At 43.0% G+C, this 16582-nt stretch overlaps 1 protein-coding gene across 2 annotated transcripts in view; it reads left to right on the top strand.

Moving 5' to 3' along the window:
• LOC136867269 (UNC93-like protein) overlaps positions 1-16582 on the top strand; it is a 95824-nt gene that overhangs the window by 40680 nt on the left and 38562 nt on the right. The window lies entirely within an intron of this gene.

Genomic DNA, 16582 nt, shown 5'->3' with positions numbered 1-16582 from the left:
ATGCTTTCAAGTAGATTTCGATATATTACCACTCATTTTACTTGTATCATTATGACTGCTGTCCGACTCGACAGGTAAGTGGTTTTCTATTTTCACACCAAGTAAATTAAGGCCACGGCCGTTTTCTTCCCACTCCTAGCCTTTTCCTATCCCATCGTCGCCATAAGACCTGTCTGTGTCGGTGCGACGTAAAGAAGTAAAAAAAAATCCTATTTCATGAATGCAATAAGACCAGTCTGTTTTGATGTAGTGTAAAAAAAACAGCAAAATGGAAAGACCTGCCTATTTCGGTGCGATGTAAACCAAATAGCAAAAACGTCTTACACCATTCCTTGTAAATTGGCTTTACGTCCCATTAACTACTTTTACGGTTTTCGGAGAAACCAAGGTGCCAGAATTTAATCCCGCAGGACTTCTTTTACGTGCCAGTAAATATATCAACACGAGGCTGACGTTTGTCAGCACCTTCAAATACCACCATCGAACCTGCCAAGTTGGATTCAGAAGCCCAGCGCATCAACCGTCTGAGCCACTCAGCCCGGCAACTATAAGAGGAGTATCTCAATTCATTCCTAGGTGTATCTTCATCAAATATATCGTTAAATAATTACTTGACTACTCTACTTGTCTAATAGTTATCGCATTATACTGGAAGGTCCCAGATATGATGCCTGACTGTGACAGGATTTCGTTTTAGAATGGTCTTGAAGGTCGGTGCTCAATCTCGTAAGGGCAATAGAGAAACTGTCTAATGCAATGGCAACGGAACAGGGAACTACAACTTTATCCTTTCAACATCTGTTACATGATACAGTACATCTTATTTTTATCCAATAAAAAGTTATCGGACAATTCCCATACAGCCATGCATCTAAGATTGGTGGTGATTGTTGTTTTAAGAGGAAGTACGACTAGGCAACCATCCTCAATGCATGTGAGATTCCGAACATAACTATAGCTCCTGGAGACTATCATCATCAATGTTAACTACACCAAATATTACAAGAACAGAATAATTGCAAATACTATTCTACCTTTAACACTGAACAATACTTACACTCTCTTCAGACATCGTAAAAATAATTTCAGTCTCATGCTACGCGTATCGTTGACCGGATGTTTTGACATGTTATATACAAAATGCAAATCTCAGATTAATCACTTCTTCAAAAAGATCATTTGTTTCGTGATGCACAATTCACAAAGTTTAGGTACCAATGTACAGATGGTGAAACATGAATAAAGATATTCATCGAATTTTTCAAATGACAGTTACAGCAGCTGTTGCAAGTGGTGGAGATTCCATGCTTTCTTTGAGAAATAACGTCATCTTCCACGATATTCCAGTCCCCTTTTGGCCGAGTAGTATTGCGCTTACCGAGCTCAATAGCTGCAGTCGCTTAAGTGCGGCCAGTATCCAGTATTCGGGAGATAGTAGTTCGAACCCCACTGTCGGCAGCCCTGAAAATGGTTTTCCGTGGTTTCCCATTTTCACATCAGGCAAATGCTGGGACTGTACCTTAATTAAGGCCACGGCCGCTTCCTTCCCACTCCTAGCACTTTCCTGTCCCATCGTCGCCATAAGACCTATCTGTGTCGGTGCGACGTAAAGCAACTAGCACAAAAAAATGTATTGCGCTTAGATTAATGGACAGACAGTGTCATTTTAACAACAAACGGTTAATTCTAATGGTTTCTGGACAGGACATTTTCTCCACAACTTATAGAGAACACATTGAACGTCTGTTCACTTCAGTTACACGCAGTACCTCGCACGGAAGAGGACACCCGTCATCCACGTAGAGTCCGCGTACAAAGAGCTGCATCCAGGCTACAATAGGGACACGAAATTATGGTTATGATATCACAGAGAGAGAAATTACACGCTATTAGGTTGTGTAATCTGGATACCCATTCTGTCATTTTAGGACGATCAATCCATTCATATGCCGTAAGATCTGTCTGAGTCGGTGCAACATAAAACACAACAAAAAATTCCATTCATGAAAATGTTGATTCAATTAGTTCCATATCCCTACAGCCCTAAAGCCTTATTGATATCAACCTAAATCTTGCAATGTTGCCTATTCTTGGGTTCTGTGACGATCTGTTAGAAGCAACCGGTGCGGGGATAAAGGCAAAATCCACCACTTCCTGGTTCCAGGCTTACCTTACAACCCTAACACCCACCCTCTCGGCTGGTTGGCTTGCATCTTTATTTCAGATGCATACCGTAAAAACTGACTGATATAATACAGTAATAATATTACTGCTTATGTTTTGGAATATACACTGACTGACAGAGCAAATGCAACACCAAGAAGGAGTGGTCAGAACTTTATGCCAATTGCAGGGTAGACTGACGTCACTGAGCTATGCTTATGATGTGAAATGCGCCGCTATGCTGCGCACGTAGCGAACGATAAATGGGACACGGCGTTGGTGAATGGCCCACTTCGTACCGTGATTTCTCAGCCGACAGTCATTGTAGAACGTGTTGTCGTGTGCCACAGGACACGTGTATAGCTAAGAATGCCAGGCCGCCGTCAACGGAGGCATTTCCAGCAGACAGACGACTTTACGAGGGGTATGGTGATCGGGCTGAGAAGGGCAGGTTGGTCGCTTCGTCAAATCGCAGCCGATACCCATAGGGATGTGTCCACGGTGCAGCGCCTGTGGCGAAGATGGTTGGCGCAGGGACATGTGGCACGTGCGAGGGGTCCAGGCGCAGCCCGAGTGACGTCAGCACGCGAGGATCGGCGCATCCGCCGCCAAGCGGTGGCAGCCCCGCACGCCACGTCAACCGCCATTCTTCAGCATGTGCAAGACACCCTGGCTGTTCCAATATCGACCAGAACAATTTCCCGTCGATTGGTTGAAGGAGGTCTGCACTCCCGGCGTCCGCTCAGAAGACTACCATTGACTCCACAGCATAGACGTGCACGCCTGGCATGGTGCCGGGCTAGAGCGACTTGGATGAGGGAATGGCGGAACGTCGTGTTCTCCGATGAGTCACGCTTCTGTTCTGTCAGTGATAGTCACCGCAGACGAGTGTGGCGTCGGCGTGGAGAAAGGTCAAATCCGGCAGTAACTGTGGAGCGCCCTACCGCTAGACAACGCGGCATCATGGTTTGGGGCGCTATTGCGTATGATTTCACGTCACCTCTAGTGCGTATTCAAGGCACGTTAAATGCCCACCGCTACGTGCAGCATGTGCTGCGGCCGGTGGCACTCCCGTACCTTCAGGGGCTGCCCAATGCTCTGTTTCAGCAGGATAATGCCCGCCCACACACTGCACGAGGTGTACAGATGCTTCCGTGGCCAGCGTACTCTCCGGATCTCTCACCAATCGAACACGTGTGGGATCTCATTGGACGCCGTTTGCAAACTCTGCCCCAGCCTCGTACGGACGACCAACTGTGGCAAAAGGTTGACAGAGAATGGAGAACCATCCCTCAGGACACCATCCGCACTCTTATTGACTCTGTACCTCGACGTGTTTCTGCGTGCATCGCCGCTCGCGGTGGTCCTACATCCTACTGAGTCGATGCCGTGCGCATTGTGTAACCTGCATATCGATTTGAAATAAACATCAATTATTCGTCCGTGCCGTCTCTGTTTTTTCCCCAACTTTCATCCCTTTCGAACCACTCCTTCTTGGTGTTGCATTTGCTCTGTCAGTCAGTGTATAACATTAAAGCGAAAAAAGTTCTTATAGGCTCAGAAAGTCAAAAATAGGTCGTAACGTCAAAATAGGTGTGTATAGACACAATAAAATTCCATGTACTGCTAAGGTAGGTTAATAACACGGATAACTGTCACAGATAGACTTCATAGGGTCTTACGTGAAACAATAGTAAAATCCTACCAAAAACCTAAAGATCCGATGTCTAGATTTCAGTAAGCGATAACTCTTCCATTCTCAAAATCATCGTAGTTTTACCTGGAGGAAATTTGTAAACTGTCACAAAGTCGTACAAAAAACCAAAATAATACATATGCTTTCCCTGCAAGCTAACTCTGCTTTCGAATAAAAGAAAAACAAATTTCACTTTTTCCTTGTAGATAGTAAAACTTTCCTTGACGTCTAGCAAAATTTCAATGTTCTGTTCTAAAATATTTACGAGAAATGTATACGTTCTACAACACATCAGTAAGCTTCTTGCCTTTTGCTCTAAATGTTTACTTTACGCGACGGTGTTCCTGGAAGGCCTGAAATATTGATCCGAATTTGGGTATAGAATGTACTTCTTCATATTCATCTTCTGGCCGTATCAAGTTATCAAGTGTACTTTACGTTGACAATCAATATGGTGAATGTGTCCAGCCTACCACGAAGGTGTATCGAACAAAAATGGCCATACCAGAACGCGTGGAATGACCACCCTCTTTTAGTTTCTCTCATTTGTAAAAAGTCCGCCTCGGTAGCATAAATGTTAGCTGCCGTCCTCGGGAGCCCGGGTTTGATTCCCAGTACTGTTACAGATTCGAGAATGGCAGGAAGGCTGGTACATTCTGCTCACCTCCACTGAGGGCGTAGGCCTGCCTGAAAAGAGCTGCCACACCACGGAACAAGGACACGAGTTTACTTTTGTCAGGCTAAATGGTTAGCGTGCTGGTGTTTGATACAAGGGGTCTCAGATTCCATCCCCCTGTGGGTGGAGGGAGGTAGAATAACACCTACGGTAAGAGGCGACTAAAAGAGCCAAGGGGCTCTTAACTTCGCAGAGTGGATTGGCCAACCACAAGGCCCTAAGCTGAGTCCTGACATTGCTTCCACTCACTAGGGCCAGGCTCCTCACTTTCATCCATGCTATCCGACCTCCCTTGGTTAACTCTTGTTCTTTTCCGACCCCGACGGCATTAGAGCATTCGAGGCGTAAGGTGTCTTTCATTTTCACGCCCTTTATGGCCCTTGTCTATCTTTGGCCGATTCCTTCATTTTTCGATGTGTCGGATCTCTTCCCTTGTTTTTCTCCATGGTTAGTGTTATATGGAGGACGTTTGCCTAGCTGTACTTAATCTTAAAACAACAATCACCACCATCAAGAGTCCCGGATTACAATTCCGGCGAAGTCGAGGATATTAAACTTCTTTGGTTGATTCGTAATTAATGTCTAATGCTGTGCCATCTTCTATGTAGGGCTCCATCCTCACAGACGTGGTCGGCTGTAGGACGCCAACTCGAGGCACCAGACCTCTCTAGAGACCTCACGCAATTTAAAAAGCGAGTTTGTTTATAAGTGTATTCTTTACCAGAGGATCACGTCTACCTGGCCGAGGCGGTGTATGCGCGCTCGATTCACCTGGATCGAGCCAGTTGGCCGTGCGATTAGAGTCGCGTAACTGTGAGCTTGCATTCGCGAGATGGTGGGTTCGAATCCCACTGTCGGCAGCCCTGCAGATGGTTTTCTGTGGTGGAGACTATCTCAAATAAATTTATCCCTGTGATTGGTAGGCCTATCCTCAGTAGACTAACATATAAATTCTCTCGTGGGTTGTTGAGGGTTATTTACTATGCTCTTATTGAAAGCCACATCTCTTATATGATACATGTCCGCTTAAGTGCGGCCAGTATCCAGTATTCGGGAGATGGTGGGTTCGAACCCCACTGTCGGCAGCCCTGAAGATGGTTTTCCGTGTTTTCCCATTTTCACACCAGGGAAATGCTGGGGCTTTCCCTTAATTAAGGCCACGGCCGCTTCCTTCGCACTCCTAGCCCTTTCCTGTCCCATCGTCGCTATAAGACCGATCTGTGTCGATGCGACGTCTTGCTTGCTATGATACATGTCTGGGCATGCTGTAATAAGGAATTATTTGGAAAGGTAGAAGTCCTCAAGAAGACAGCACTAAGAATAATTTTCGAACTGCCGATTCGGACACCGACTAAAGATTTGTATAAGCATAGTAATACAACATGTGACAAAGTTCGTTGAATAGTCCTGTACTATCAACATAGATGAACAATGCGCGACAGTGACCTTACTGTCCTTCGAAATAGTCCCCTCTCATAACCATGCACTGCTGAGATCGGCGATACATGTCCTGAACACTTTGCAAGAAGGCTTCCTTTGGGATGGTGTTCAAAAGCCTCGTCACGTTTCGTTGGATGTCAGGAATATTGTCAAATCTCTTTCCTTTCATAGCGAGTTTGAGTCGTGGGAATAGGAAGAAGTCTGAAGGATTGAGATCCGGCGAGTGTGGGGAATGTTCAAGTTGCACAACCCCTTTTTAGCCATGAACTGTTTGACGATGTTGGCTGTGTGTGGGCGAGCGTTGTCATGGACGAAAAACCATGAATCTTGTTGTGCGTACTGGGGTCGTACCCTGCGTAGACGTTTCATTAAACGGGTCAAAATTTCAATGTACCGTGCAGCATTCAACGTCGTTCCCTCAGGTAGAAATTCTTTGTGGATAATGCCTTGACTGTCGGAATAGGTGATGAGCATCGCTTTGATGCGTGACTTTCCAGCTCTGGCCGTTTTCTGACGAGGGGATCCCGGAGAACGCCATTCCATGCTTTGCCATTTCGTTTCAGGGTCGTACCTGTGACACCAGGTTTCATCTTCACTGACAGTTCAGAACCAACACACTAAAAACGCACTGTGTCAAACAGGTCTTACACGGCACACACACGATGCTCAACTGAACAACGTTGGGAGCAGGTGGTCAAAACCTGCTACTACGCAGGTGAAGCGTTGCGTGTCCCCAGTGTTACCGGATCGACCGGTATGACTTCATTCACCGAACTTTATTGTCACAGATTTTATATTTTCACTTCCAAACCTCCGCTTAAAGACTTCTATAATTATCACCTATAAAATTCAAAATAAAATAGTCCACTCAAACACATCAAGTATTACCAATTCACACATTGATAATTATGAAACAAGAATTATTTATAACATTCACTTAAGTCAGATTCATAGTATTAGTTATGGTCAAAATTCTCTATGGCATTTTTCAGTAACTATGTACAACTCACTTCCAAAAAGTATAAAAATTTCACCATCTTTATCTATTTTCAAGAGTAAATACATACATACACACATAAATACATATATACATATATCATCATTATAGACTGTTATGCCTTTCAGCGTTCAGTCTGCAAGCCTCTGTGAAATTATTGAACGTCGCCACAATCCTCGATTTGCAACTAGTGTTGTGGCCTCATTTAGTTCTATACCTCTTATCTTTAAATCGCTAGAAACCGAGTCTAACCATCGTCTTGGTCTACCTCTACTTCTCTTACCCTCCATAGCAGAGTCCATTATTCTTCTAGGTAACCTATCCTCCTCCATTCGCCTTACATGACCCCACCACCGAAGCCGGTTTATGCGTACAGCTTCATCCATCGAGTTCATTCCTAAATTAGCCTTTACCTCCTCATTCCCAGTAACCTCCTGCCATTGTTCCCACCTGTTTGTACCAGCAATCATTCTTGCTACTTTCATGTCTGTTACTTCTAATTTATAAATAAGATATCCTGAGTCCACCCAGCTTTCGCTCCTGTAAAGCAAAGTTGGTCTGAAAACAGACCGATGTAAAGATAATTTCGTAATGTAACTAAATACATCAGGTAGTATGGTAATTATATTCATGAAGCTTTGTCCTATACTATGTATTATATAATGTTACATTATGTATTTACTCACTTTTGTAAATGCATTTTGAATGTAGCCGTCATTGTAATTAATCTGTATTGCACCAAGAAGAGCCTTGCCTCAGGTGCCCGCACTGAAATGGAAAAAAATGCTGGGGCTCTATCTTAATTAAGGCCATGACCGCTACCTTCCTAATTCTAGCCCTTTTCCATCCTTGCGTCCCCGGAAACTTTGGATGACCGAGCTCGATAGCTGCAGTCGCTTAAGTGCGGCCAGTATCCAGTAATCGGGAGATAGTGGGTTCGAGCCCCACTGTCGGCAGCCCTGGAGATGGTTTTCCGTCGTTTCCCATTTTCACACCAGGCAAATGCTGGGGCTGTACCTTAATTAAGGCCACGGTCGCTTCCTTCCCATTCCTAGGCCTTTCCTATCCCATCGTCGCCAAAAGACATATGTGTCGGTGCGACGTAAAGCAAAATAGCAACAACAACAAAAAAACTTTGGATGTGTTAGTGCGACGTTAAGCCACTGGCAAAAAGGTTCACCCGGATGAACGTGGGTTTAATAGCCCGTCATGCAGTCGAAACATACGAAAGAGATTTCCACTTCTGGAGGTGCACATGACCCTGACGTCCACTCGGCCTACATCAAAAATGAATACAAGGGTCAAAGGCGGCCGGGCATAGAGCTAACAACTCTACCCCACCAGTATCGAGTTTCTTAAGTAAAATTCTATTTGTTCGGGGCGTCGACCTAGAAAGATCTTTTGCCCCTACTTGCACCATACGTGAGGAACCTGAGTGTATTTTGTAAATGGCGGAAGTGTATAGTAAGGACGACACAAACACCCAGTCCCCAGGCCCGGGATATTAATCATTTACAATTAAAAACCACTGACCCGGCCGGGAATCGAACCCGGGGCCGCCGGGTGACAGGTGGATGCGTTGCCCCTTACACCGCGGAGCCGGACAGTGCCAAGGTTAAAGATAGTGGAAGTCGTTACCTTCATGACCTGTACGCAGATAGTATTCCATTTTGTAACGCGCATATGAGGTATCCACGTGTTTCGTGTATCTGCGAAGCTCTCAAGGTCTTTTTTTATAAAGATAAAACGACCATTATTCCCGAAAACACTTGACTGTAGTTATTCGTAGAACGAAAACGTTCGCTCCAATATGTGTCCACTATAATACACTCAGAACAGTAGGGAATATATTTTTGTTGTCGTTTCTTACTGTATGAGACAAGGTTATTGTTATCATCTATCTTCAGAATTTGCCGGGCACAGTTGCTCAGACGGATGAGGCGCTGGGCTTCTGAACCCAACTTGGCAAAGTTCGATCCTAGCTCAATCCGATGGTATTCGAAGGTACTCAAGTACCTCAGCCTCATGTCGGTAGATTTACACTGGCACGTAAAAGAACTCCTGCGGGACTAAATTCCGGCACGTCGGCGTATCCGAAACCGCAGAAGTATTTCATGGAATGTAAATCCACTATTATTATTATTATTATTATTATTATTATTATTATTATTATTATTATTATTATTATTATTATTATTATTATTATTATTATTGATTATCTTGAGCATTTTATGTTTGCACTAATTCTGTGATTCCGCTACAATTGAAGTAAACTTAGACGTAAACTCTCGTGTCCACATGTTCTTCAATGTGGTACAGCTTTCGTCAGGCACACTCCCAATACAAGTGACCTGCAGGTACCTCTGTGCCTCTTTCCTCACCTCATAACAGCCCTCCTGCCATTCCTAAATTTTTGGCTGTGACGGGAATCCAGTGCGGTCATTCGCGGACGGGAGTTACGTTACGGAGTTGGACGTAATTGAAGTATTACTGGGCGACTTTAAATTTATTATCGTGGCGTTTGATTGTACTTAACATGGAATGATGTAGATCAGCTTACAACTTGGGACTGCCTAGGTTAGAAGGTAAATACAGACTCGATTTCACGGTCAGGAAGTGGAGAAATATAAGAACGGTATTTACACTTCTGGAGGCGAATTTAACCGTGATATTCACTCGCTTTACATCAGAAATTATAATCAGGTTAATTCCTTAAAGCAAAGGTGGGCAAGCGTAAGGCTATCAACTCTATTCCATTTAGTGCCGAGGTTACGGATAGTGGAAGATATTAATTCCCGTTCTCCAAAGCCCTTCAGGGCTTGGCTTTACTAACCTATACCTATCGTTGTAGCCACAGTTTTGACCCCGTCCTTTTACACTTCGGATAATGCGTGCCTTAGAGTGAATTAATTTCCATCTACCGTACGTAGCAAACATTCACGTCTCTATCACATGAACGGAAAATTATTTTCATAATATGAAACATGAAAACTTGTTTCAGGGATATTCATGTACCAGGAAAAGAAAAGAAGTTGCACATTTACGTACGTACGAATTCACTTAATGTAGAACCATCCTCCACCAGCTTACATCATAAAATACTACGTTAATTCTGGTGGATGACAACGGCCACTTGTGCTCCTATGAGTGAATTGTTGGCACAGTGGAGATGGTAGGTCCCGGAGTATCCACCCTATTCACCGGACTTGAGTCCTCATAACTTCAATTTGATCCCCAACTAAGGTAATCTCTGTGTAAGAAACCTTTCAATACACGAGACACCCTATTTCAAATGCTAGGGTGCTCCGTCGCGCACATCAACAGTAGTGGCACTGCTATAAGTGTCCTGCACCTCCCACACATCTGCCAAGGGGTGCAACATGTTGAAGGGGGGATACTTTGGAAGCCTGTATAGGTATCGTGGCCCTAAATTACATCAAATGGTTCTGTATGTATGCATATGTTGCCACTGCTTGTTTTCCAGATTTCATAAATTCCACGATGACGAAATGAAATCCACACTTCGATAATCCCAATGTTCATTCTAACAATGATCGACGTTCGTTAGAGTAGTAGAACCAGAGACACATTAATAGCTCCTGAGAGTTATGTACGAATTCTTTCAAAACAGAATATGATTTTGCGATTTAATAAAAGCAATGCATGATGTTCTGCAGGATCATTTAAAGTGTTGAACTGCACACGCTTCTCGCAAAGCGTATTCATAGGTGAGACGTGTAAGGATATTGTCGGTTGTTAAATGTTTGTTCTTAAAGCTATCCTGTTCAGAAGGTTTCACGAGTAAATGCCTATGCTACAGTGGGTGGGAAGCAACACTTTCTGGAAGAATGTTAACCTTTAATGAGAAGAGTCATTAGTTGTACAACATGAAGCCAGTCTAAAACTCTCAAAACCACAAACACTGTCCTTTAAAAAGGTGTGTTTGGTGGATTCCTTGGGGTTTGCGCACAGTAAATTGTTGCCAGCTAGTGAGGTATGAATGAATCTGTGCACTTACAGACTTTTAAAAATGTCCAACGAAAACTGTCCATTCGAATAGCGCTAGGTCACCAGGTGTTCTGGAACGCGTACCATAACTCGTAAATTCGTAATTTCCCAGATGACCGTTAAAGTGTTGAAGAAAATGTATTTGCATTTCTATTTAGAAAACTGAAATTAAAATAGGCCTACATATTTTGGGCTATATTTTGTGACAGAAGTAACAATTATCCCATTACTTAGGTTTCAGCAGAAAACATACGTTCATAGTCAGCAAACACCTATGAATTAATATCCGCTATTTCGAAGTAGTTGAATACTAAACAAATCAGAATATGCTTGAGTTCGAACTGAATATATGAGTTACATCTAAACCAAATTTGAGCTCAACTGGTTCTGTTTTGGCGTACTGATCAAGAAAGGAACTGAACCTTTTTCATTTTAAGCTATTATGCAAATATTTGCAAATAATTTCGCAAAACTGATTAGTTTCAGGTCAAATTTTGAATTAAAATATAGTCACGTGGAAGTTGCCTCTGAGAACATTTGGCCTACATGTCATGAAATTCCACCTGGTGGTTTAGACGTGATGTCGCTTCGGAATACAGGTGCAAAGACATTTCATTTTTATATACCTAGGTATAAAGTTATGATTTTGATAAAAAATCTGCAATGGCCCGGATAATTTTCACTGAGCTGACATTACTAACATTGTCTGTAAAATGTCCAACCCCCACATTTTTTCACTGTTTCGTAATACATTTTAGCTACACGTAGAATCTGGCAGCTGCTTTACTCGTAGCATACGTGAACCGATCACTATTTGAATCTCATTGTCTTGCCTAGTGGGCAGTGTAATATGTCCATTTTCTTTTTGTAACTACCAATACAGAAAAAGCGAAACCGAGCCCCGTGGCACAACAGTCCCGAAGGGCCATGGCCTACAAAGCGACCGCTGATCAACCAGAAGGCCTGCAGATTACGAGGTGTCATGTGGTCAGCAATGCGAATCCTGTCAGCCATTATCCTTTGATTTCTAGACCGGGGCCGCCTTTTCACAGTCAGATAGCTCCTCAGTTGTAATCACGTAGGCTGAGTAGACCTAGACCTAACCTTCAGATTCAGGTAAAAAATTCCTGACCTTGCCGGGAACCGACCCCGGGACCCACGAAATACGAAGGTACGCTACACCTACATCATGGGGTCGGCTACCAATCCAGAACTTTCCTCATATCAATGTTGACATTTTTATATTAATAAGAATAATTTTGTGTGGCTATTTCTAGCCGAGTGCAACCCTTGTAAGGCAGACCCTCCGATGAGGGTGGACGGCATCTGCCATGTCTAGGGAACTGCGTGTTATTGTGGTGGAGGATAGTGTTATGTGTGGTGTGTGAGTTGCAGGGATGTTGGGACAGCACGAACACCCAGCCCCCGGGCCATTGACATTAACCAATGAAGGTTAAATTACCCGACCCGGCTAGGAATCGAACCCGGGACCCTGTGAACCGAAGGCCAGTACGCTGACCATTCAGCCAACGAGTCGGACATTCTTCTGTTTGTACATCTAGATACTATCATGCTATTTTCAGTCTCTGTTATGAAGAATTGTTAACCATACAATCAATTCGCTAATCATAGAATGAATGATCCGTACAGTTACTGTATATCGAAGGACTATTTCAGTGAGGTGGAATGCATATTAATGCACTAAATTACTTCATAGATATCCATCACAGATTCCCCATGTAGACTTGGAACACGGAGCAGATTATCACTCTGCTGATCACTGGTTCAAAAGCTAAGCAATTAATTATCCGAGCAGCAGTCAGTGGCAGGTTTCATTAGGACGCACAAGGATTTCTGATTATCGGCTACAAAAACTCACTGAATATTTACCACAGGGAACATCCGCTGAACAGGGTGGTTACAGGACAATCGCATTATACTTGGGTCGTGATTTGAACCAGAAACTCAATCACTATCAATCAACCAGCTACGTGGCCTTCTGTTAATGGACTGTGATCGACTATAGTTGTAACTCGACTTGTCACGCACGCCATGGCCTCATTTTGGAGCTAAGCAATCGTTCCCAGGCGCGAACTGACTAAGATGATGACAAACGACCTAATCCCGGTGTTTTGCACCAAGAGAAGTGGAAAAGTATGTAGATTACTTCAGCGCACTGATTTCTTCTTCTGATAGTCCGTTATCGCCCGGCACTTTGGCTGAAATGTCAACATTGTGGCCTTCGGTTCAAGGTGTCACGGATTTGATTTCCAGCCGGGTCAGAGATTTTAGCCGCGTCTTGTTGATTCATCTGACTTGGCGAATAAGTATTAGTGTTTGTCTCAATACACATCTCTTCATATACATACTACACACTAGACTACCACCCCACACAGAATAATGCAATAGGGAATATAACCGTCCATATAAGGTTGGTACAAGGAGAACCATCGGGCCGTGGAACAGGTCTAAGTTAAAAGGTGCAACAAAATTCACTCCCGTGACCCCACCAGCACGTGGGGAATTCGGCGCAAGAAAATCACGATGAAGAAGGAGATAATGGTTTCACGTCGCACATAGTCACAAGTTTTCCATGACTTTGGGATAGGAAAGCCGTAGGATTGGTTAGATAAGTACAGCCTCAGTATTTGAGTGGAGTGAAAATTCAACACATCGCAAAACCACTTCCAGGGCCTCCACGGTGCGGTTCGATCCCAGTACCTCCCTAAAGAAAGCTTACAGCTCCACAACCTCCATTACAAAGACTGCTGACTCAGCCACAAAAAATAGAATATATATGGCATTTAGAATGACTTGGAAATATTAGAAAGTAATAATACAATATATTACTCTTCCTTATTATTATTATTATTATTATTATTATTATTATTATTATTATTATTATTATTATTATTATTATTATCGTGTTTTGGGGTGTGGAGCAGAAAGAGGTGAAAGAAGGTGCTGGGTGGAATGAGTGTATCTACTATATCAAAGATTAAAATTGAAGGTTATATTTCTTTTCAAATTTCAAACTTAACAAGCTTCTTCACTAGGCGAATAAAAGAAAGATCAGGTACAATAACAATCTTGATACAAGAATTGGAAAACCCAAGAATAGCGACTTTAACCGATTTGGGCTTCAAGCCCCGAATTTCCAACTTTACCATATCGCCAATTAGCGTTTACATAGACCAGGAGAAATCTCCCAAAACAAGAGCGCCTTGCTCCAAATGTTACAAATACGGCCTTCCAAAGGCCCCCTCAGTATTACAGAAATATCAGAAAAGAGCTTACATGCTCTCCAACATTAACCAAGGAGACTGCGCTCGCAATGTCTTACAAAAATCTTACGAATTTCTGGCCTCTCTAGGCCCAACTTGCAATATTACAACTTAGTACACAGGGGTAACTAGTACCCAAACTACTGGGCCTTCCTGGAAAAGAAAAACAGGTTAAATTACTGGCCCGAACACAAAATGAATGAAGGAGTACACTTGAGCTCCTAGAAAATTACATCCTAATTGGACTCTCGGCCCGATGATGCAGAGGCTAATCTCAAGCTAATGAGGTGACTAGAATGAAGATTAATTAAACTCTTTACAGAAAAGAGAAACAGTTACAAAATCGTGGTCACCTCAAACTAAGTTGAAGGGGAACTCGAGAGGGTAACGCACTCTCTTTCCCCGATTTACAGTTTAAGACTTTATGAAATTTTACATTAGCCGAATGAAAATTTACATTTTAGAAAACAGGAGGTTACATAGTTAGAAATTCGAACCTGTCCCTCCTTTGAGCCTGCGGAGGTAGCTACAGAGAGAGATGACTGGTGGCCATTACATTGGCTGTTGAACTGCCTGGCGTAGAATGAAGCGCTCCGCCTCCTGTCTTAACACACACTCTCTCAGAAATACGGCGATCAAAAGACAAGGTAGCCTGAAAAGGCCGCAGCTGATATTCCCGAGGGGATGGTTCGAGAGGCTTCTGAAATAAATCCGGACACACCCTCTCATTTTATTGGGTAAACCAAAAACCTATAAGAAGCCAGTGATTGGCTGAAAAATATTTACAGAAAATTAGTGATTGGCCAGATTCAAAAACTGGCGGAATGAGAAAGAAGTGTTGGAAACCTTGAAATAACAAAATAAATGAAAGTTAATTTAGTGGAGAAAACTTAATTATTTAAAGAAGTTTTGTGTCATTATTTCTTTTACCTTGCACCAGTTACCTCAGTTTTTTGTACCGACATCTATGGAAAAAATTTCCAACTTCGAGACGTAAACCACAACAAAACCAATAAATACAGACAGTTTAGGCAACTTCACAATAACACAATTACTCCATAATTCAATGGTGACAACTTCTGGTCAGTGTCACAACTTTGTGCCGTAGCTGTTTCAAGATTTGTATGAGAGATAGCGTTCTTTAAGGCTCTTCTTTTAAATTTGCGGGGTTGAGGTGTACCTCCCGGTACTATTATTATTATTATTATTGTTATTATTATTATTATTATTATTATTATTATTATTATTATTGCTAGACATTTAATACCACACTAACTGAGATAAATTTTTTCGTAGACGATGGGATAGGAAAGGACTAGGAAACCAGTGATCGCGTCTTAATTAACGCACAGATCTTGCATTTGCATGGCGCGAAAATGGTACCAGATGGTACCAGAAGACCAAGACTTCTCTGAAAGGAGACTCTCCCTCATTTAAGCGCTCATAAATGCTAAATGACTTCTCTGATGTTCAATCCTGCAACCTTGAGCAGAGAAGGCGAGTGTATAACCGATTGCACTACCCGATCATCTCAAGTTGAAGTTCATATTCAGAAGTATGATGCAATTTTACCAAGCCTGGAACTGAATCAACAAGTTTGTAAACTAGATCTTCTATTATAACTGTATTTTTCCATTGTGCTTCTCAGATGTGTAAGTACACACCACACCCATTGTGAGTGAGTTTGTAAACTTATGTTACATGCCAGCACTGGAAGCGTATCAATTTGGAAATCTGAGGTCTGAGTCCCGGTGCCTAAAATTTAATCTGGAATGCTCACATTCTACAGCAATTCAAAACTGTAATGCTTTGTCATTATGAGGAAAGGTTGAATGATGTAAATCCCAATATGAGGTTTAGAACATGGTCTCACGTGCAATCACCGAGCGAAATGGCTGCGCATTATGAGCTGTGTAACCGTGAGCTTATATTCTGGAAGTGGTGGGTTTGAATCCCACCCTCGGCAGCCCTGAAGATTTTTTCGCTTGTTCCCTATATTCACACCAGGCTAATGTTGATCTTGTATCTTAGATAAGGCTGCGGTTACTTCGTTCCCATCCCTAGCCATTTCCTATATATATATTTGCTTGTTGCTTTACGTCGCACCGACACAGATAGGTCTTATGGCAACGATGGGACAGGAAAGGGCTAGGAGTGGGAAGGAAGCGGCCGTGGTCTTAATTAAGGTACAGCCCCAGCATTTGCCTGGTGTGAAAATGGGAAACCACGGAAAACCATCTTCAGGGCTGCCGACAGTGGGGTTCGAACCAACTATCTCCCGAATACTGGATACTGGCCGCACTTAAGCGACTGCAGCT

The sequence above is a fragment of the Anabrus simplex genome, chromosome 3 (genome assembly GCF_040414725.1).
Source record: "Anabrus simplex isolate iqAnaSimp1 chromosome 3, ASM4041472v1, whole genome shotgun sequence".
Classification (NCBI taxonomy): Eukaryota; Metazoa; Arthropoda; class Insecta; order Orthoptera; family Tettigoniidae; genus Anabrus; species Anabrus simplex.
This window is presented reverse-complemented; position numbering and strand designations above follow the sequence as displayed.